Here is a 24,111-nt window from a genome sequence, read left to right on the forward strand (position 1 = left end):
ATTGCTTGTTGGTTAAGCCATCCAACAGCCCAAACTGACTAAAATACTAAGTTTCTACAATTGATAGCCCAATTGAAACTATCAAGATCATTTTGAGGATACTTGTCTTTCCAGAAAAGTCACAGGAAATCTAACTGTTACAAAAACCATGGGATTTGGAATTGGTCCTGCCTGCCTTCCAAACCTGCTCCACCACTTAGACTTTATGTTGATTGAAAACAATGTAAGTGAAAATGTAAATAGCAGAACATGGAAATTGATAGGAGGAAGGCACAGACATATTTATATAATAATTTGTCACTTCATAAAATGTTTAATTAAAGAATCCTTGTTAAAAGAGAATACGAAGAATTATAAATATTTAATGTTTTAGTGATGAATCTATTGTCTATTGTGAGATTCTTTCTTTTGTGCAAAAATATACACCTTCTGATAAAATTAAGAATGTAATAACTCCAAACAAATAGATTTCAACTCTATTCCATGAAACTGTGGAGTTCAAGCGATAACTTAAAGAAGTTCATTGAAATACATTGTGGTCACAGAAAACATGCTTTAACACTGCCACTTTTGGGGGCTTGATGTGGACAATGAACGTCCATGAGAGAGAGAAATAAAACTGTCTTCTCTGGTTTGGGAAATCTGGGCTTGTGTTAGGGAACCAGTGACAAATTTATGGCAGGTATTTGGAGAAGAGGTAGTCTGTCAAACAAATGTATCTTTCTTCTCTTCTTGAGAGAGAGCAAGCTGTTTTATGGATTTCCTGAAATCCTTAAAAATAGCAGGAAGATAAAAATTTCCATTATTCATGGAATGCATTACTCCTTCAGGTTGAAAGAGCCAAATATTTATACTTGCATAGGTGAAACTGGAAAGCACCACACCATGCTGGATATTGAGCTCTTTAGGTATGATCCATACCCACAGCCCTACATGCCCTACATCTAGGATCCCTGGGCTTCCTTACTCAAAGGACTGATGTCTGGTTTTAGTATCACGTGGATTCTGAAAATTAGGAAAGTCAGACACAGTGGGAAGGAGAGCAGGGCACAGACTGACCTGACTGTAGTTGCATGTGAGTGCTTGCTGTCTTCCTGGGTCTAAAAAAGGCAGACTTTACACTGAAAATTCCTTGGTCACCTTGCTTTAGACTATTTAATCTACCTGAAAGGTCCTTGCCCTGCCAATTTTTTCTTTCCCCCATCCTCATGAATTTGATCCTATGAACCTTATGCTTTTCTCTTTTTTTTTTTAATGTTTATTTATTTTTGAGACAGAGAGAGACACAGCATGAACAGGGGAGGGGAAGAGAGAGAGGGAGACACAGAATCAGAAGCAGGCTCCAGGCTCTGAGTCATCAGCCCAGAGCCCGACGCGGGGCTCGAACTCGCGGACCGCGAGATCGTGACCAGAGCTGAAGTCGGACGTTTAACCGACTGAGCCACCCAGGCGCCCCTATGAACCTTATGCTTTTCTGAAGCTTCTGAATACAAGTAAGTCTGAGATTCAAAATTCACCCTCATCTGTAAATGGGATGTTACTTGTAGTTACCTGCAGGGATGTGATAAAGACTGAATGAAGAAATGTATAGGAATGTATAATGAAGTGCCTGGCACATAATAGACACTCTATAAATGATAGCTTTAAAGTAAAGATATTAAGACCTGCCTCTATCTTCTTTGGATTATTGTCATAACAATATTATCCTAAAATGATTTTTCCCTTCTGTGAGTACTATGTATACTTTTCTTCCTATGATAACCCATAAAAAGATTTTACTTTGAGTTTGTTCTATAAACATACAACATATTTTTCTAGTGTGGTTATAAGTTTAATGAGGTTGAGAAATAATTAGTCAATTTCCTTTATTTTATCCTCAGAGCCTATCTTAGGCACACAGTAGGAGAGTATGTGATAGGTCTTTGATTCTGAAAATGAATTTTGAATATTTAAAAGTATACCCCTCATGCTCCTGGCCATCTATTGAAAGTGGGACAGCTTATATAAACAATTTTCACTCTACTAGAAACAAATGTGCAGGATAACTTTGTTTGATTGTATTTGGCAGCTTTAGATCCTTTTGGAAGATAAGGAGGAAAATAATGCTTCATAATGATTGTAAATTCAATTTAAAATTGATTTAAAAGTCTTCCTCTTCGGTTATTATGACTGTTTAAGTTCTGGCCCTCCTCCTCTAATTACCATGATTTCTGGCCCCTGTACTCCTCCTTTATTTCTTGCCAAGGCATAAAATCAAACCCCGCTGTGATGATCCTTTTTCATGTTTCCAAACAAGCATGATCTTTTCAGGAATATAGAGAGTGAAGTAGGGGAAAGTGAACTTCTTGAACTACTCAGCTCAGAACTCCCCTCCCCTGGGAAACCTTCTTCTATACCTTCCCTGCTCCCCCAAATCCCTATAGAAGCAATTACTCTTATATAGGAATTTTCTATGTTATCTCTGCACCCTGTGCACATTGTTAATCTTTCACATTACCAGATCGTACTGTAACTCATTTCTTTGCACCTGCCTCTCTTCTGAGACTGTGAGCTACTTGTGGGTAAAAGGTTGTGCTGTAAACACCTTTGTATTCTGAGCTGCTGTTTGGATATATATATGGCAATTATTGACTGAACCAAATTGTCGAGTTCTTGAATCATTACTATTACTTTTAGTCAACACCTTTTGAAAACGTGTTTACCTGTCCATGTCCACAATAAGTGATCAAGAATAACTACTTGGCTAAGCCATGATTTTGAAAAAGTTTTCTTTGTAATGTGTTCATATTTTCTATTTTTAGAAGTTAGTGCTTTTATGTTTTTTAATCATTAAGCTCTTGGCAATGAATTACTTCTGCTTTACATACAGCGTTAAGCTCTTGGTAAAAAGTTCCCTGCCTGTTCTGCCTTTTCTGATAAATGTTTTCCTGTTGAGTATATTTCAGATATCTACTTTTCCTGGAATGACACATTCTATCCAACTATATGGTGTCTCTCCATGTATAAATATCCCAGATTTAATTGCCCCTCAGGAACTAGCCTTATATTTATAAGATTTATTTTCTCTTGGTTGTTCCTCTGATAAATAAATTTAGCAAATACAGAAAGGCTGTTCTTTGGAATATTATGTACCATGTTTTGTTTAACCACCTTAAGTTTTTTTTTGAAAAAGGTGAAGGTGAGAATATATAAATTAATAACTGAATTCTGTTTATCTCTCTTCCTTATTTTCAACTTTTTTATTTTAATTTTTTACTCTATAAACTTCCAAATGTAACTGCATTAGAATATTAATACTAAGTTTTTCTTGTACAAGTAAGAGATAGATAAATAAAATAATATGTCAAATATGCATATTTATATATAAAATCAAAATGATTGACATGACCACCTATTAAAAGTAACAGTAAAATAATTTTCTACATGCGGTTTGGCCAAAGGGCCGAAATCAATTTCCCTACCCAGAACTAAATTATTTCCTGAATAATAGCAAATAAGTGAGATAAGCAAATATTTTTTAAATGCTTAAAATTACATTTAAGTACAATGATCTCTGTGCCCTGTCATATTATAGAGTTTAAAGGGATATTGATGTTAACTGTCATTTTAAGGATGAAGTTAAGTCACTTGTCCAGGGTCACATACCTAGTTAGTAGCCAAGTAAGTCCTCCTGATATGCAGACCAAGATCCTGTTACTTTTTAGGCAAATAAATCAGAAAGACACATTAAACCATGAACGATCAATGTGTTTCAGTTCTCTCCGTATTAACCATGGAAATTATATAATGGGCTATGTTTTGGTGTCACATTTTTGTGAATTTTCAATGTCTTACTATAGACATGCAAAAAAGCACTATTTAGTGTTTGTTTCCTACTTTATTCTAAACACTTATTTAGCATCTTCTCTGTTCTGCCTGGTGTTAGGAGCCAAGGATATCTTTGCGGCTGAGACACACCCATGCCCTGGGAAGGCATGGTTTTAGTAGAAGAGCCAGCCATGTGAGCACATACTCTGAACATTAAGCAGTCCTTATATAAATTTTCTTTTAATGTTTTTATTTATTTTTGAGACAGAGACAGAACATGAGCAGGAGAGGGGCAGAGAGAGGGAGACACAGAATCTGAAGCAGGCTCCAGGCTCTGAGCTGTCAGCACAGAGCCCGGCTCGGGGCTCCAACTCACGGACTGTGAGATCATGACCTGAGCTGAAGTTGACCACTTAACCTACTGAGCCACCCAGGGGCCCCACCTCTTTCCCACTTTCAGCTATGTCCAGTCATGTTCCTCTAAAAGTTTTGTCTCAAATATGGACCACTGTAACTGTCATCTGTCCTTGCTCGAATGCATTCTTCATCAGCTGTTAAAGGACTGCTTAGGGGCACTTGGGTGGGCTCAGTCGGTTAAGCGTTAAGTGTCTGACTTCGGCTCAGGTCATGATCTCACAGTTCATGGGTTCGAGCCCCGCTCCCCGGCTCTGTGCTGACAGCTCAGAACCTGGAGCCTGCTTCGGATTCTGTGTCTCCCTCTCTCTCTGCCCCTCCTCTGCTCATGCTGTCTGTCTCTCTCTGTCTCAAAAATAAATAAAAACATTTAAAAAAAAAAAAAAAAGAAAGTGGGGAAGAGGTCAGTGAGGTCTCTTGTTCAGTCCCGAGAGACTGTTTCCCTGGGATTTCTGCTTTTACAGCCACCTCTCATTCATTCCCAGTAAGTTCTGTCCTCCACCTGCCCAGGAATAATTGCTATTTGTTAAGCTCCTGCCATGCATGTGCTGTAACTAAAAGTCTTTTTTTTGTTTGTTTGTTTTGTTTTGTTTTGTTTTGTTTCTGTGGCCTCTGTCACCTTCCTCTAGTTCACTATTACTATTCATTCCTTAAACCTCGGTTCAAATGTCATCTCTGCTTGGAAGCATTTCTTGGCTCTCCAAAAGCTATTAATCATTTGAAATGCTATCTCTTGTTGAAGTGACCACTATTATCAAATTCTGATAGCTCTACTTTGTCTTATTGCAGTTTTGCATTTTATCAATTAAATAAGAATAACTTCTATCACTTTTTAATCCTATAAAAGATATGTGGCATTCATCGGAAAAATATGCCCTCTTCCTTAGAAATTGAATTGTTATCATTTAAACAGATCCTGGGTTGTTTCCCACAGAGATTATTTGCACATTCACCTTAGTGTGGGCAGACAGGTTGGCAAGAATTTACTTCAGAGGTTTCTTAATTTTCTAACGTGTCATTAGGGATGAATCAATTCCTAACTCTTAGCGTGGCCTCTGAAAACATGGATCTTCATGCCACAAAAGAAATTAAGCAAACCAAAGACGACATGCCATATATGCTTCAAGGGATAAGAAATTTGAAACTACTTTTACCAATGTATTTCTTAGAACTGTATCTGTCTTTAAACATAAGAAGAACACTTTTATGTTTGAATTGAACTGCCAGTTTTTTTATTAATAAAACATTGTCATAAACACCTTTACAAATTTGAAATATCAAGCAGTATAGGAACGTTAAACAGTTATAACAAGTATTGTGCAGTCTATATTACATGGTTTGTATTATTGATTCTCCACTACGTCATTCGCCTCTTTCATCTTCTGAACTTATATCATTTACTCAATTGCCTCATCAGTACTCATTTTAGTAGAGATTATTTCAATATGTCACACTTTAGAAAAAATATCAGATCTTGGAGAGCTTGCATTTTTTGCTTTAGTTTCCTCCAAAATTGCTTTGTATATTAGGTCATAAAGATTTCCTAAAACTAAATCAGACATATTTAATTTTGTATGGTTATAATTTCTTTGCTTTAGATAAATATTATCTATAGTAATATGAATATGTTTTAAATTATTTTATGATGTCTTGAGAAATTATGTCCATTGTAACATCAGAAACAATTTTGAAGTTCTCAATTTATCTTATAGGTTAGTTGCTGATGTTTTTCCATTTCCCTTTCCCCCTGGCCCCAGCCCCAAGATTTCCAGTGAAACCAACATCTCTAAACAATTATCAAAGTGAATGTTATCTCTGGTTTGTTTCTAAAATCTTTATTTAGTTCTGAAATATATTTGTACCACATATCTATGAATGATAAAGAGGTAATACTGTTGATTTTACTTTGTAAGACATAATGGACTGAGTAATTTCAAACATGTGTAATCAGTCTTCTAAGATATTTTAGTTTACTCTTAATACGAACCAAAGTCCTCTGTATGGAATGCAAATCATTCAATAATACTCTTGAAGTATGAATTTATGATTCAAATCATTATGATTTATTTCTTAATGCTATCTCTTATGATTGTATCCTGTTTCCCCAGTGGGAAACAATGCATAAGTATTCTTGTCGTCATCAAAATAGTTTCTATATTACTTTTTGCAGGAGAAAAACTAATCATTACCTTCCTGCTCACATCCTTCCTGAAAAGTACGTGTTCCCACCATCATGGGGAATGGTGAACCTAGGCAGCCTCTTTGTACCAGGTAATCTTGCCCTTGAGAGGATCCAAACAGATTCTTCTGGCCAGGAATTAGAATCTAGAATGATCAAACTGAGTGAGTCATCCAGCTGACAAAAACTGAGTCCCAAGATGATAGAGAAACATAAAAGGAAGTCAGTTCTAAAACAACAACAACAACAACAACAACAGCAACAAAACTAAATGCAGTTATGGAGAGAAGACAGCTAGAAGTCAGCAAAGAGAGGTGGTTTTCAGGGGTGGATAGGAGACAGCCCCATGGAAAGCAGAGGGAGTGGTCTGGTTCTCAGCTCTGCAGTCTGGATCTTGTGAGCAAGCTAACGCAGCTTTGTTTCTTACCCTCAGATGCCTGGAAGACTGCCTGTTGTGCTCTTACTATCAAATTTCTTTCACTACCTGCTTCAAATTGTCTATGCAAACTTGAGTAGATTTTTATTAATTGCAGCCTAATAATTCTGAGAGCTATTTAAAAATCAAAAGGTATTTTGGGGTCCCTGGGTGGCTCAGTCTGGTAAGTGTCCGACTTCGGCTCAGGTCATGACCTCGCAGTTGGTGAGTTCAAGCCCTGCATCAGGCTTTGTGCTGACAGCATGGAGCCTGGAGCCTGCTTCAGATCCTCTGTCTCCCTCTCTCTGCCCCTCCCCCGCTTACACTCTCCCTCCCTCTCTCTCTCAAAAATAGACAAACATATTTATAAATTTAATAATACCTAAGAGGTATTATAACTCAAAAGAGTAAAAGAGATTACCTTACAGTTCCATTTCATATAAAACTACCAGATCCAAAGTATGTGAATAATAAAATATACGTATTTGTACCTAAAAAAGAACCTTTCAATCTTCAGTTGTATTTCCATATTAGAAAACCGTAATTACTTTTTTTCTATATGATATCTATCACACAAGACAATCATGTCAGACATTCTCTAGTAAATTCTTAAACATCTTCTTATCCCTAATCAGACCTGAACTCTGGCATGTGTTATACTTGAACTTAATCGAAAGTATGCGTATTTGCTTAAGTAATACATTTCCTGTATTTGTTTCTAGACTCGGATTTTTCTAAATTGTGTTCTTATTTAATTCTAAGTTCAGTATATATATTTTTATGTATTAGGAATCTTGTGATTCTCAGAGAAAAAAAACAAACCTTGAAATGGCTTAGATGAAAAGGGAAGTTTATCAGCTCTCATAATAGGATTCTCTAACGTAGGCTTCAGGTCTGGCTCAAACAATAACTAAAAATTTTTCTCTCTTTGTCTGTTGACTTCGCTTACCCCTGTAGAGCTTTCTTTCTCACATGGGTGCTACCCTATCTTACATCCTCTCAGTTAAGGAATCTTGGAAAAAGGAGAACTTCTCATTCTTTTCTTTTTTAAATGTTTATGTATTTATTTTTGAGGGAGAGAGAGAGAACACAAGTAGGGGTGAGGTAGAGAGAGAGGGAGACACAGAATCTGAAGAAAGCTCCAGAGCCCGATGCAGGGCTGGGACCCACAGACTGTGAGATCATGACCTGAGCCTAAGTCAGACACTTAACATAATGAGCCACCCAAACACCCCTTCTCATTTTTAACGTTTCTAGCAAATGTCTGACCATGCTGCTAAGAAGCAACTTCTGTGACCAGGGATAGAATGCTCTGAGTTATTAAGTCTGGGTCCCATGTCCACTAATGAAGTCACATTAAGTAAGAATGGGGCAATGGGAGTGGGTAGTTTCACAAAGGAAAACCAAGAAGCTTTTACTATAAGGACAGATGGTGCAGGGAGGCATAAGCATCCCTAAATCTACCCAAAACTTCATCCATTCCTGTCTTTATTCTGACTTCACCTGCCCACTTCAGTTATGATAGTTTTGTTGTTGTCAATTATGGCCTGTTGACCCATAATTTCTTAGACATGATAATCAGTATCTTTTAAATGGGATCCGCCAGTTCAAAAATCATTCATCTAGCAATAGCCTCAAGACCTGAGAACTTTTATGTGATATGCTCAGAGTGCCTGAAGATTTCCTCTTTATTCCAAATATTCCCTCTCACTACTCAACACAGAGATGTGTGTGTGTGTGTGTGTGTGTGTGTGTATCCATCCCAGTGGTCTTGGAGTTTTCCAGTTTTATTGAAACACAAATATCCCTTTAGAGCAGTAGTATCTTAAGCAATTCAGAGTTGGTACTCTAGCATGGATTGGTCAATGACTGGTGATAAAACAGCTATTAAGGGGCAATGTCAAAGGGAGATAGAATAGTTAGATGATTTTCGTTGGCACAGCATCAAAGATTTGCTTGATCTAACGTCACAATTTTGTTTATGGTCATTCCTGCTGTAAGCCATCTTTTATACTTCTGCAACTCCAATGGCAAAACGCAGGTAAGTTCTAATGGATAAAAGAGAAGAGAAAAAAATGGCAAAAGAGTTTCATATTCACAGATGTTGAAAAAAATAAAAGTATTTCAAATTGCAAACCACGTGGAAGATAAGATATTAAAGCTCTCCATCAGTGTTTGTGGAGTAAGACTCCGTGTCAAAGAGAGTTTGTATGTTATTATTCTTGTAATTTTTCAGTAGGAAAAGTACACTTCAATAACAGATACTGCAATCATTAAAAATATTATTAAATTCAAGTACAAAGCAATAATGTTTTATTGAATTGAATTGAATTGATGAAGAGAGAGAACACAGAGGATATCATTATGTGTTTTCTACCAAAATACTTTAGTACAAATTGGTTATATCTTCTGAGGTTCTAAAAGTTTAGCTATTATATTGTGTAAAACTGTATTTTGCTTTGTAAATATGATTAAATTAATAAGGTCTGAGCTGTGGTCTACTTTGGTTAGATGTTATTTTTACTTCTTTTACATTTTTCAATTTAGAATCTCATTTCATAAATAAATGTGAACTATTTTCTAAGTTGTCTACCACGTATATTAGGAGAGTGTTTTTAAAAATGTGTTTTCTTGATGGGCCCTAAGAGTGTGAAGCTGCCATATGTGACTATATGTAGCCACATACTGGATGATGATGATAAAAAGTACATAGCCATGCTAAAAAATATGCCTGAACATAGATAACTGCAAACAATCTCCCTCTAGTGTCCAAGAAGGAAAATGTACAGAACTTACTGGAGTGGAATTTGTTGGAAACAATGCTCAAGTGAAATCAGAAGATGGTGTTCAGTTTGGGCCTTTCTACTGATGTGCTGGGCACTGAGAACCAGTTACTGATCGGAATCTTCAATAAATGAAAAGAATTAATTGCATCATTGTGAAGTAACTTAGTAGCTGACAACATTTATTATAGATCAGTTTTTACTGTGTTTGCCAAATGGCAATTATAATTATATGTGTAATATATAATATATATGATATATATAATATATAATCATTTATTTCATAAACATTTGTCAATATCAAACCCTGTGAATGGAGCTAAGGTATTTTGGGGAAAAAATTACAAAAACAGAAAATCAGAGTCCCTACTCTTGATAACTGTAATATATTTTAGCTTTTCTGTCCTGAGTATTTATTCCCAGCCCTGCCTCTGACACTAAGTGAAACAATTTATGGGTTCTTTCTTCCAGGGAATGTGAATGCTTAGAGAATAGCAATTCATTTCATGTCAGTCTAAGTAAACACAAGGAAGCAGTCTATGAAAGGAAATAAAATATTACATTCCAAAAATGGGTCTTATGCTATTACTTGTCTTTTTTAGTGGTAAAGAATTGATAGAATTTTTTTCATTGATTGAATTTTAAATCTTTTACTAATTGCTTTAAAGTCAAATTTTTTTTCCCTCTAGGCCTTGAGTTCTTGCTCAGTGTTTCCTGGATATTAGTATTTTTAAGCTTAATTTTTCTACCTGCTCATTAAATACTTGAATATAGTGTATGTTTACATTTGCACAAAGGAAACAAAAATACAAATGAACTACACAAAAATTAAATATTATTGGAATATCTATATCTATATCTATATCTATATCTATATCTATATCTATATAAATCTACCCTTCACCAACCCATTACCTTCACTCCTATTTCCTTTCCCATGGTAAGCCAGCATTAGGAGTTTGAGTTTTATTTAGATATCCAGCTTATGTACACATATGCCACAGTTATAGTACATTTTTCTGCATTGTGCTTTTCTCACCTAACTGTATAACCTGGAGATATTTGCATGTTATCACTATTCATTTATTTCTATTGCTCCATCTATACTTCTCTTTATATCTATTTGCCCACCTATTTATTCATCTACCTGTCCATCCATCCATCCATCCATCCAATATATCATTTCTAACATCATCTAGTAAGTCTCCTCTCTCCATCGTTCACCTCCACCTCTTTCTGTTCACATGCATCAGTCTCTCTCACTAAAGACTGACTTTCTTTCCTTTCTGTCCACAAGACAGAAAGTACTACCAACAACTTCTCAGTGTGCATCTTATATCAAGAACACAGATAGACTTAGTGCTGATTCCGAGTTTCACAGGGAAGGAAGGGACTCAATGGCTTTATTGGGTCACATGTGACACCAAATCCATCCACTGTAGTCTGGGCCACAGATGGCGTTTCAGCAACATGACCATCAGAGGCCTTGCCCTGCAGCGATGAGAGCTGTAAATGAGAGACACTTCTCAGAGAAAAGGGGTTTCTGAGAAAGAGGTAGGGGTCTGGGCATCCGATTGAGTAAGTTTCCACTTACAGGTAAACTTTCTCTTAAAAAATCCAATTCAATTGCAAAACCAACTCTAATACCAAGAGCATTACTTTGGACATTTGTGTAGGAATTATCTTCTAATACAACTATTTCTGGGACATCCTCTTATTTGTCTCCAGCTTCTGGACTTGCATTACCATTATCTGTATCACACTAAAAATGCACTGCCTTGGGATCTGAGCTAATAAAAGTACACTGACTATTTTTCCCCTGAATAAATCAGGATACTTTGTCTGAAGTGTTACTACTGAAATGAAAGAATAGAATTCTGAAATCAAATGCCACCTGAAAAAAGTCAAAACATGTTTACTCTAAGCATATCTCCTAGTAAGAAATATATATGGATAAGGACACCGAAGCCAACTTGTTATTGCAGAAGAATTTAGAGGAAGTTAATTCCTCAAGAGGCCTTTAGGACACTTACAGACCCAATGTTTCAATGTTTTCAACTTTCTTGGAGACTTTCGAGGAACATAAAATGCTATAATCAGTATTCATATAGACAGTTGGTTTCAAAGGTCACCTGTTTGTATACTTAGAAGTGTTGGCTTAAAATTGTTGTTATTGTTATTGCTGTTGTTGTCACTTTTATTTATGGACATTTTCAAAGCTATAAAAATTGAGAAGAGTATAATAAAACTACATACACACATCACCCACCTTCAACAATTACCAACTTGTGACCAATCAGATTTAACTTACTCCTCAACACACTTACCCATCCCCCAGATTATTTTGTAGCAGATCCCAGACCTAAAGCCATTTCATCTTCGAAGTATTCCAGTATGTACCCTTAAAAGATAAGAATTCTCTAAGAAAACTCATTCACAGGAACCATGATCACACCTTAAAAATTAACAATAGCTTCAAAATTTATCATATATTTGTCATGTAAGTTTTCCAACTTGCCTGCTTGAATAAGAGTCATAATATGATCCATGAACTATAATTGTTTAATGTGTCTTTTAACATATGGGTTTCTTCCTCTATCACCTTTCTTTCCTTGCATTTTGATGTTGTGCCTGCTGCTGTTTGTAAAAACTGAGTCATTTATTATGTAGAATTTTCACATGATAAGGATTTTACTAATTTCATCACCTTGGTGCTTTTGAACATGTTCCTCCATTTCCTGTATATCTGAAAATCCAAACTTTGATCTAGAGGCTTGATTAGAATCAGATTCAGTTTTTTGGCAAGACAACTTAAGAAGTGGTACTGTGTACTTCCATCAAGCAGCACATGTGTTGTGTCGTGTTGATTTCTATGATGTTATCAAACATTGATGATTGCCTAGATTCCATAACTCCTTAGTGATTACAAAATGGCGATATTCTAATTCTCTCATTTATCTTTCATCTATTAACCCCTATGGAAGTTAAGTTCTTGACAATTTATTTGATTATCCTGAGGTATCGTAGGACCAGGAAAGGCAGAATAAATGCTTATTTTTTCTCTTTTATCATTTTTCACAACAATAACCTGGTTGCTTTGCATCATCCAAAGGTGACCAATCGTTTTTTTAAAAATTATTATGAATTGATGGGTCTAAATCTATTTTATGAGTTTCAACATATTGCAGTTAATTTCCTTATTGATGCATATTTGTCCAGTGGAGACTCTTTCGGGCTCCTAAATCATTTGGACATCCCAATCTTTTATAATGTCCTTGCTATCTGATTTTTCAAGTTGATAAAGCTTATTTTGTATATTTCCTACTTCAGAATTGCAATTAGTCTTTTCTGCAAAGAGCCCAGATCCTTTTAGTTGGAAGTTAACAATGATACCGCAAATTTAAATTCAAGTATATAGTGTTTATTTGTATTTAACCTCATGGATCTTACATCTGTTTCTCCTTCCTTAAATACCAAAAAGGCTGGTACAAAAGTAATACAAAAGTAATTTCAGTCCTGTAGAAGCCACAGCAGTCTCAGGATAATGATACCAACCCTACCGCTGAGAATATGATTATTGGAGATAATTCAATAATGAATAATTATTTCACAGTTGTGTAAACTATTTGTATGGCTACATGGCCAACTCTATGAAATAAGACTAATTTATATCCATGGGCCCCTCCAACCTATTCCTATTCTCCATTTTGTTTTTGTGGTAGTTTGTCTTTATTTTTAAAAAATCTTAAGCAAAGACATGGAGATACAGTTACAGATATATATTTGTACCCTGCCCTTACTTAGTTATATGATCGTACACAGTTTTCCATCTTGCTTTTATTCACTTAGTGATATATCTTGGAGACCACACCAATGAAATATATTTTAATTTCTTTTTATAGATATAGAATTACATTGTGGATATGTCCTGAGTGTGTTCAACCAAGGCCCTGCTTCTGGACAGTTAGATTCATTTTAAAACCCTTGAGGGGCACCTGGGTGGCTCAGTTGGTTGAGCGTCGGACTTTGGCTCAGGTCATGATCTCACAGTCTGTGGGCTCAAGCCCCATGTCGGGCTCTGTGCTGACAGCTCAGAGCCTGGAGCCTGCTTCAGATTCTGTGTCTCCCTCTATCTCTTCCCCTCCCCTGCTCATGCTCTGTCTCTCTCTATGTCAAATATAAGTAAACATTAAAAAAAAAATAAAACCCTTGATATTACAAATAGTGCCATAATAAATACCTTTGTGTCTATGTCTTTGCTTATTTTTACCAGCATATCTTTGGAATAAATTCCCCAAAGTGGGATTACTCACTGAATCAAAAGTAACATGCGTGTGTAATTGTGCTAGATTGTCAAATTCCCATCCATGTGGGAAAATGCCATTTTGTATTCCTGTCAACAATGTATGATGGTGCTTGTTTTCTGACAGGTCTGCTGTAGAGATATTGTCAAACATTTTGATTTTTGCTGTCTTAGAGATAAGAAATAATATATTGGCATAGTTTTAATTTGAATTTCTTTTATTATGTATAAGCATTTCTTTTTCACATTTTTAAGAGCCATTTCATTTTTTTCTCTAAACTCTCTCTTATTTCCAGGCTATGTTCTTTATAGAATTTTGGACTTTTTCTTTTCCATTTTTAGAACTTCTTTATACATTAAGGATATTCACCATTTGCTTCTGATATGAAATGTAAATATTTTTTCCTGTTTGTCATTAATCTTTGAGCTTTGTTCAGAGTGACTTTTGCCATGAAAAAAAAATCATCTTTATGAGATCAAAGTTTCCAAGATTTCTCTTTGTTACTCCTTGATTTTAAATCAGAAGCATATTTCCCTGGTTATGGAAAAATCAGTTTATGGAGGAGTTCATCTATTCATTTTTTTAACCTTCTGCATTGTTTTATGCATTTATTTATTTTTACAATTAAGTTTTTGTTGTATTTGGAATTTATCTACTAGAGTGTGAAGAATAGATCCAGTTTTAGCTTTTTCCAGATGACTATCTGGTTAAACCAATGATTAAAAAGTCCAACTTTTAGACCACAGATTTGGGATGCTGCTTTTATCATATACTGAATGTCTATATGCAGTTGAGTATACTGCTGAGTTTTCTATTATGTCACATTGGTCTGTATGTCTGTTTATGTACCAATAACAAATCAGTGCTTTTTTTAGAGGCTTTAATTTTTGGTAGATTTATCTCCATGTCTCTAATTAGTACTCTTCTTTTTCGGAGTTTTCCTGACCATTCTTGTTTATTCTCCCAAAAGATATTTTGATTCGATCTAATGTGGTTTTGTTGTTGTTGTTGTTGTTCTTTTTAAGTAGGCTTCATGCTGAGAACAGAGCCTAATGCTGGGCTCCAACTCACCACCCTAAGATCAAGACCTGAGTGGAGATCAAGAATCAGATACTTAACCAAATGAACCACCCAGGTACCCCTCAATCTAATGCATTTTTAAATAAACTTTCCCAATTTCAGGGGAAAAGAAACATGATGTATTTTTATTGAGATTATATTAAATTTATTAATTAATTCAGGTATAACTGGCATCTTATAGTGTTGTGTCTTCTGTTCTGAAGATATCGTATAACTTTTCATTTGCTTCAGTCTACTTTTTTTTAATTTTTGGGAGTAGTTTTAGTTGTTTTCATTTTGGTTTTGTATATTTCAGGTTATGTTCATACCTAAGAATTGTATTATTTGTTTTCGGCAGTTGACAAGGGGTTTTCTCTTCTATAATAACTTCTAAATGATTTTTTGTTATATATAAGGACAATTATTGATTATTATTATATTTATTATTGGATACTAAGATTAAAAACTGCTTCTGTAGTAAATTTTGTTTTGGGGATTTTCCAGATATATGCTTGCATTATCTGCAAATAGAAATGGTTTAACTTTAAAATTTTTTAGGGCTATAATTGATTTCTCTTGCTCAATTGAATGGCAATTACCAATAACATTGCTCAATAGCAGTGGGGATTTTGGTCATCCCTGTCTTGTTTCTGACTTCCTTACTTAAGAATCAAGTGATTCTCTATTAAGTAAAGATGCTAACTTTTGTGATATTGATGGAGAGAGAGATATATAATATAAATTATATACTATAATGTAAAATAATTTTTAACATGAATGGTGTCAGTTGAGTTTTGCCAAATGCTTTTTCTACATTCATGGAGATGATCATATCATTTTTCTTTTTATATTATATTGATAGAACATATTAATGGATTTCCTAAGCTTTCATTTCTGAATAAACCCCATTTAGTCAAAGTGTATTGTTTAAAAGGACAATTGGATTTTGTCTTTATTTATGACTTTATTTATTACAATTTATTACTACTTTAAGATTTCTTCACATCAGTTTTCACAAGGGCATTGGTCTGTTATCTCTCTTTTTCTTTCCGCCCACCTCATCCTTGTGTAATTTGTTACTGCATATAGCCATTGTATAATACTGTCTCTCTCTGAAGACCATCATGTAGTCTTAATTCTATATGTAATTGCATATTTAGTACCAGTTCTTATTTCAATGTCTCCCCAATCATTGAGGTTGTCTAAATCTTATTTTCTGGTAAATTTCTAAGGATAGGTTTATGTAATAACATTATATGACTGCTTGGATTCACAAACTAGTTTGTCTGGAATATTGGTACCTGAAGGTTGGTTTAGCTGGATTCAACACCCTTGGTTCACATTTTCTTTCTTTAACTATTTTAAATATTGTACCTAATTGTATCCTCACATAAAACATGGTTGTTAAAATCGACATGATCTTTTTCCTATTGCCAGAGGATATGTTTTCAAGTTCAGTAGTTTAAAACGTGTTATTGTATTGTCCATTCTGGGCAGACTTTCTCCTGTGTAACTTTATGATATGTATTTTCAAATCTTCTTCATTTTGTTCATTTTATTTTAGAACATTTCTTAAATTATTTTATTTAATGGGTTTGTTGTTGTTTTTGTTCCATCGCTTGGGTTTCTTATTTGGGGAAAACTGTTATAAGCCTGTTGGATCTTCTTTTCCTGTCTTATATATCTACCATTTTTCTTGAACTCTTTTTATCTCTTTCCTTATTTCTTTTGATTTATCAAATGTCCCTCTTTGTCATCTAGTATTTCCCTAAAACATTATATGTTGATCTTTTGTTCTTTCCAGTTCAATCTTCACTTCTGAAATAATTTTTCTTGTTACATCTTTTTTTTCCAGATCTTTCTTTTCTTGAAGCATATATTAGAGTTTTTCTAATTCTGATTTATGATGTTCTTTCATAGAATCGAATTTTTAAAATTTCCTTTAACATATTTTAGAAGATTAGGTTACTATTTTATGTGTTTATTGGAAATTGTTTTTTGGCTTGCTTGTAGTGATGTTATTCTAGTCCTTATTCTCTTTCTTTCACATATTAAGTTTACACAGGATTGGGCCAAAATCTTTTTTTATTGCCCATTTTTAAGTTTAATAAGTTTTTCTTGTTGTTAGAGAGAGGGTTGGGCCAGAATAATTTTTCTAGCTACGTTACTCTAGCACTCTCCTTGTACTGTGTTTATAAAGTGATTTTTAAAATGCCCTTATATTGTTGATATCTACTTCCTCCTTTTGCTCATTTTTATCTACACTTTTTCTTCTTGTCCCAATTTTTCCTGACCTACTCAATTTGGATTCTATTTCCCTAGGTTTTTCTTCATTGAGGAACTTTGTTTTTTGACTTAGAGCCTGCAGAACCCATTCTCTCCTAGTTATGTCTACTGCTTTCAGATTGGCTGTGTTCTGTCAAATGAGGACTTGAGAAAGACTTGAGCGTTCTCTTCTTGAGAGCCTCAGGTTTTTCCGTCAACATCATTTTTCATAGAAACTAATATATGGGCCTTATAATCACTGGTGATTTTCATCACTCACCTTATTGCCTTGTTTTACTCTAGATGTTATCTGTGGGGTTTGTTGCTATTGTGGTTGTGGTTATGCTTGTTTGTTTGTTTTTGTTTTTGTTTTCCCAGTGTCTTTTTTCTGGTTTTGTATAGCAGGCATTTAAAAACTATGCCATCATGTGTTCCCAGACTCTACCTTCAAACTTTTACCAATAGACTTTTTGAATAACACTAATCCCTTTGTGTTGGGGCTGCTTTATTTGATGTTTATTGCAAGCAGTAAAACATGGGACAAAGTCAGGACAGAGTGAATAAGGAGGGAAGCAGCTTGTTGAAGTAGTTTTTTAAAGAGCTGGGGGTGCGAGGGAGGGGGAAGATGCAAACATTGTTATGGTAGTGGGCAGTCACAGAAGCTAAAGGAAAGTAAGAACTGAGGTCTTTGGATTTTGTTGCCTTAAAAAAAAATGTTTATTTATTTATCTTGAGAGAGACAGCAGGGGAGGGGCAGAGGGAGAGGTGGGAGAGAATTCCAAGAAGGTTTTGTGCTGTCTGCACAGAGCCCTACGCGGGACTCAAACTCACAAACCGTGAGATCATGACCTGAGCCGAAACCAAGAGTCCGAGACTTAACTGACTGAGCCACCCAGGTGCTCTGTTGCTGTTTTGTTTGTTTTTTGTTTTTTGTTTTCAAGTAACCAGAGACAGTTTGAAAATAAAGTGGTAGTAAGATTAAATGGTATGGTTCATTTCCAATGCATTCTGCACATTCGTTAGGCCGTTTGCAACCTGGTTTATCTGCCTTTGTTTCTGAGTGGTAGGGAAGAGTTTTTACAGATTTGGTGCCATATGGGCAAACTGCACTGATCTTGATAAAGAAAGATGGTTCCTTGTGTGTACTTGGGTAAGGGAAATCTTACTAACTTTTAAATTGTTTTTAAAATCCTTACAATCTAGGATTCAGAAGTATTACAGCATCTTCATGGGGAGAGTAGACCTGTTGTCAGGTCTCTCCAATTCAAAAACACTGGTATAGGAAAGGTCTTTAAACACTTCTTTCCAGAAAAATTATTTTGTAATAATCTCTAGTTCTTCATCTTTCTTACTATTGATAAATGTGCATTACTGCCCTCTGCTGCATGAACTTGGACCTCTCCTAGTCTTGCAGACTAATGATAATTTTGTAAGATCATGGATTTGTTTTAAAGCCCATTTCTAAAAGTTGGCAGGAATTCTTCTTTTGTCAGAGAATAATATCATGATGGGTTGCAAGTTTTATCCCCCATTTGTATGGATTTACTTAGAGGCATTATTTAGAGCGGTTTCCTTAGAGGCATTTTAATATTAAATGGACACTGAAAAAGAAAAGCAGATGATCATGTCTGCTATATTCAGAAAGTGCTTTACAAATGAATGGCAGATAGTGTACAAATTAACTTATAATTAACAGTCTTAGACTGAATCTACACTTGGTTAAAGAGAATGAAAATTGGTGGATTTTAACAAGCATAACTTTTGATCAGAACTTACAATTGTGGGCTTTTTAAATGAATCACCTCCTAGAATTATGCAAACATATAGAAAGGAAAATCACATAATTGCATGAACTTGAAAGTAATACTTAGGAAGTTGTAATTGTATCTTGCCTTTTCACATTAGAAAAGGTCCCAGTTTGCATATCTCTGGCCCAGTGCTAGCTCCAGTGTTAAGTGGCAGAAAGACATGCATTCAATATTGTAGAACAAAATGACAGTTTTCAAAATTTGATTAATTCTATTACATGCTAAGAGTATATTTATACAATACATTTTGATACCTAAAAGGCCAATGGATAAAAGACTTGAGGATTTCATTTTCTTATTAGTTAAAATATAATATTGGTATTGGGGAACAAGGCTAACCCACTTTTAGAACATGGAAACGGTTGTTATGTTCTAGATCTTATTTGATCTTAGGTACATAAAATCTGCACATATATTCTTGATACTAACAACAAAAATAGCATCTTATGGATTTTGGAAAGAACAACAACAAAAACTGAACTAAATCTGAGTTTATTCTAACTCAGATTTCTTTATAACTTAAAAACTAAATGGTCAAAGTGCACATATATTAAAAAATGATTTCATGAGCAGTTTCAATGAAATTAGATATTCCCTCTGCTTCCACATATTTAGCACTGCCTTGAATTAATTAAAGGTACTGTGATTCCAACTGACTATTAATTTACTGAATAAATGGAACAAATCAAATTAAATAAATGGACAAATTAAGTTAGTAACAGAACAACTTGCTGATTGCTAGATCGATCTATTTTTGATTCCCGCTTCCTTTTTCTTTGATCTACAATGATTTCATTTTTGTATCATATACTCCTGTATTTTATTATTTCCATCTTTCATTAACGAGGTGCTGTTTTGAAATGTAAAAATGACCTTATCTTCTTGGCAAATAGCTTGTATTCATTTTCATGGCCCCAGTGGAATCTCAACAATCATATTCAAACTCAGTCAGCTGGGTCCATAGTTAGCCATAAGTCACACACAGAAGAAAGGTGAGGAAGTTAATATCATTAACACAGGCCAGAGGTAAAATGTAATAGGAAAAATTTGAGTAACATTTTTAAGTGGATGTATGACACATTTCCCACCTTAAGTTTAGGAACTCTGGTGGACTTCCAGAAATGTTACTCCTTCCCCAAATATTTTAATATGCACTGTGTCTATAAATCCATCTGTTAGGGGCTGAATTCTGTTCCCCCCCCCCAAATTTACATGTTGAAACCCTAGCCCCCAGTACCTCAGAATGTAACTGCATTTGGAGATAAGGCCTTTATAAAGGACATTAAGTTAAAATGAGGTCTTTAGGGTAGATCCTCATCCAGTCTGACTTATGTCTTTATAAGAAGAGGAAATTTGGACAAAGACATAAAGGGACAGCCAAGTGAGGACACAGAGAGGCGTTAGCCACCTGCAAGCCAAAGAGAGTGGCCTCAGAAGAAACCAAACCTACCCCCACGTTGATCTTGGAATTCTTGCCTCCAGAACTGTGAGAAAATAAAATCTGTTGTTTAAGCCACTCAGCCTGTGCCATTTTGTTATAGTCACAGACTAGGAGAAATAAGACAACATCCAAATTGATAGCAGAGAGGCTTTTTTGTTTCTCTGCTAAATGATCACTGAGTTTCCAAGAGGCTCTACTACATTGGATGAAGCTGCAGTATATGTACTCGTCTACTTACATTATTGATGTTATTTGTAGCCATATACCAAGCTCACCTCCTTCAGTGGAGTCAGCATTGAGTTCTGCTGCAATGAGGAAATTTTCTCCTTTTTTAGGTGTTCTCTACATCGCTGCCGTAACTGGGCTTTATGTCTAAAATGAGAGCCCGATGTGCTGCAAGTTACTCTTTGCTCAGTGATTATTTTAATATTGTACATTGTTTTAAAGGCATGAACTAAGGAATCCGAATAAGAGGTAATACATGTAATGCATGTAAAGTACTTAACAAGCCGGCATATAGTAAGAATTTTAATATATTTTGCCTGTTATTATTTTTTATTACTACTGTATATTTCAAGCCATTTACCTATAAAATTTCTTCAGTTGATTGTAGTTTAATATCTTGACTTTTCATACCTCAAATTGTTTTTGAGCATTGCAGCCTATTCTTACTCTATCAAAAGGTAGGATCTATTATAAAATGATCATTCAAAAATAGACCAAACACAATTTACATTTCCTATTACCAAGCCTAGTGATGCTTGAAACACAGATTTTAAATTGCCACTTGGGAACCTATTTCCTTATTTTTTGCAAACAGTTTTCACATTATTTTTCAATCTGTGCCACAATTTATTTTATAGTTAATGGTTTTCCATGGTCATTAGTCATAGGTTCGGATAACTACCAGGAAGAAACATATTGTCCCATGACTGGATTAGCTACCCTGCCTTCCATTTTTTAATACTCTCTACTTCAAGTGACCAAATCATTTCTGACTGGATAAATTGCCAGATTTTCAATAGTTTCCCCATTTGAGTAATATTTGTTTTGGAAATAATCTGTAATAATAACAGGGTAGAAATCAATCTATCTTGTTCTTGGCAGGTTGAGGGCTCATAGAATATTTTGCCTAACTCACTGTGGATTCCAAATCTTAGCAGTTAACAGTTGATTAAAACCAACCAATCAACTAACACATCTCTCCCCTAAATAAAAACAATAACGGAAGCAGGCATTTAAAAAGTCATCTTTCTGGATCCCTGTCCTATCAAAAATATAGCAGCTTTAACTTCCTTGTGGGACTTCTCTAGAACCCTGAAGACCTAAGGAATATAGTTTGGAACTCACTGGTCCAGATTACTGAGAAGTTGTTTGTTTTCTTGCTCATCAAGATGAGATTCCTTGCAATGAACCTCTCTTAAGAATTAAACATGTTTCTCTTTCACAGCCAAGTGTAGTAGTTTCCCAAGAAGAATCTTGAAAACAGCCTGCCAGAATTCAGCAGTGGGAGTATGTGGACCACCAAGAAGGATCTGCAGTGTACGGAACCAGCAGAAATTGTGCATCACAAAGGGAAAGGCTTGATGTTAAACATTTGGAGAATGTTTCCAATTTCAGCTTCACCTAAGGTCACTTACATGCACAAGACTCAGTAGAATTTTGTCCACTTGAGTTTCTGACTATAATATTTGCACACTTTTTATTAGTTGGGTTCAGGTGCTAGGAGAGGGATCTGTTCAATAATTCTCTTTCATCTGAGTAGCAGATAAAGTATTGAGAAGATGATTAGTAGGTCAAAGATCAAAAAAAAAAAAACAAAACAAAACCAAGTCATTAGCTAAGCAATTGTGTTTTTGATTGATCCACTGTGAAATCCCTGAAATCATTTCATTTGTGCATGTTTGTGTCAAATATAGCTAAGTGCCTCAAAAGTGACTGATGAGGCTTTTTCTCATTAGTAGGTCCTGTTGTTCATCAGATCAAGGTAGAAAAGAGTTAATAGCTGAAAATTACAGCAGGGATCAAATAGGAGATACAAATTTTTCATATCTGGTTGGAAATGAGCCCTATCAAGAAACACACACAAAAAATGTTCACAATACCAGTGCTAACTTACGTTTACTGAAGATTATTTAAAATGCAATTAATAGCAACACATGATACTATTATTTCTTAGGCAGAGTGAGAAGCATGAAATGCTCATGTGATAAGATCCAAAATGTGAGAGTACTACTAGAATAGACAGCAAGTAGCCTTGTTTACTATTTTTCCAAGTCTTTTAACCATATTTTCCAAGTCTTTTAACATCCAACAGGAGGAAGGTCTGTCATGTCCATCCTGTGTGGACGAGAGGATTTAGGGTCCTGTGGGGCCTACTAAAATGTAATCTCCTTTCCCAATTTGCCATAATACCATATTTTGGTTCTTAGTAACTAAAATGACCACAACTAGTGTCATTGTAGGACTATTTTCTCCACGTACACTCTAAAAGTGTACATGTAACTTATGAAGAAAGAAAAGACTGGAGGATATATCTATTTTTTTTTTCTTTCCACAGCCACATGAATTCAATCCAGTTCAGAAGTTCCAGATACCCTATGAGAGACTGAAATTGGCAGAATTCAGCAGCAGATGAGAACAGAGGAAGGTTCATAGCAGCAACTCCTGAGAGGGGCGAGAGGCAGATTTCAGTGAGGCAAGGCCTTGACAGTGGACCATAAACCTCTCCAGAGCCAAGGCACTGTCTTATGCACCTTTGTCTTCTCAAGACCTTAAGCTCAATAAATATGCAGTGAATGCATGAACAACTGCTAAACAGACTTATGTAGGAAGTGGTTGCCATTGCGGGGAGAGAGATAATGGGATAGAAAACACGAAAAAGGCAATTATGTGTATGCACTTAGCTCACCGTGGGGCTAAGTAGTCAGAAGGAAACCAGGATCCAGAAACAACTAGAGAGATGGTTATTTTTCAACGAACCAAAATGACTGGAGGAGCAGAGAGAGAAGGGAAAATATGGCCAAAGGAGAAAGTGCTCAGGCACTTTTCTTCTAAGAAAACCCTCTCCTTACTTCTGTACAGTATTGCCTTTATATATTTACTCCCTAATGATGTTATTGCAAAATGCATTAAAAAATCCATTTTTCCAAGTAGATTATGAAGCTTGTATCTTCATGCTTATGAAAACACACATGAGAAAACACATGTGTGGTTATGACATTAGTCCAAAGGATTATGTTTGTTTGCAGTTAGTTGATTTTGTGTATGTATATCTACTTGTCTATGTGTGGGTTATGTGTGTCTGTTCTACCTTTAAAGAGAGCACTTGAATCATGAATACAATTAGTTTTTACCTCCTGTAAAAACTCCTCCTCCTCCTGTTTAGCCTAAGGTGCAATTGTGTATATTTAAGCATTTGATTCCATAGCGTGATTTAGTTTCATGTATATGGGGAAGTGTTAGTGCACCTAAATGTAACTTTGATTTTTAATTTTGATTTGCAAAAATTTCCTTTTGGAGTGTGTAGGGTGTCATGTAAACCCCTGAGATAATCTCTATCATGATACCCAGAGAAGAGGGGTTTCTTGAGAGTACATAAGTTGAGCTTCACATCATTTTGCTTTTCAGCAGATA

At 35.2% G+C, this 24,111-nt stretch overlaps 1 long non-coding RNA gene across 2 annotated transcripts; it reads left to right on the forward strand.

Moving 5' to 3' along the window:
* Positions 1-1,447: 1,447 nt before the first annotated feature.
* On the forward strand, positions 1,448-23,548 carry LOC122237701. Of its 2 annotated transcripts, none has more exons than XR_006216310.1 (4): positions 1,448-1,493; positions 20,811-20,949; positions 21,926-22,106; positions 23,036-23,548. It is a non-coding gene; the product is annotated as an uncharacterized LOC122237701 (long non-coding RNA). The 2 variants fall into 2 exon arrangements; XR_006216311.1 differs by lacking the exon at positions 1,448-1,493 and adding an exon at positions 14,997-15,037.
* The last annotated feature ends 563 nt before the right edge of the window (positions 23,549-24,111 follow it).

This window comes from Panthera tigris, chromosome B1, assembly GCF_018350195.1.
Source record: "Panthera tigris isolate Pti1 chromosome B1, P.tigris_Pti1_mat1.1, whole genome shotgun sequence".
Classification (NCBI taxonomy): Eukaryota; Metazoa; Chordata; class Mammalia; order Carnivora; family Felidae; genus Panthera; species Panthera tigris.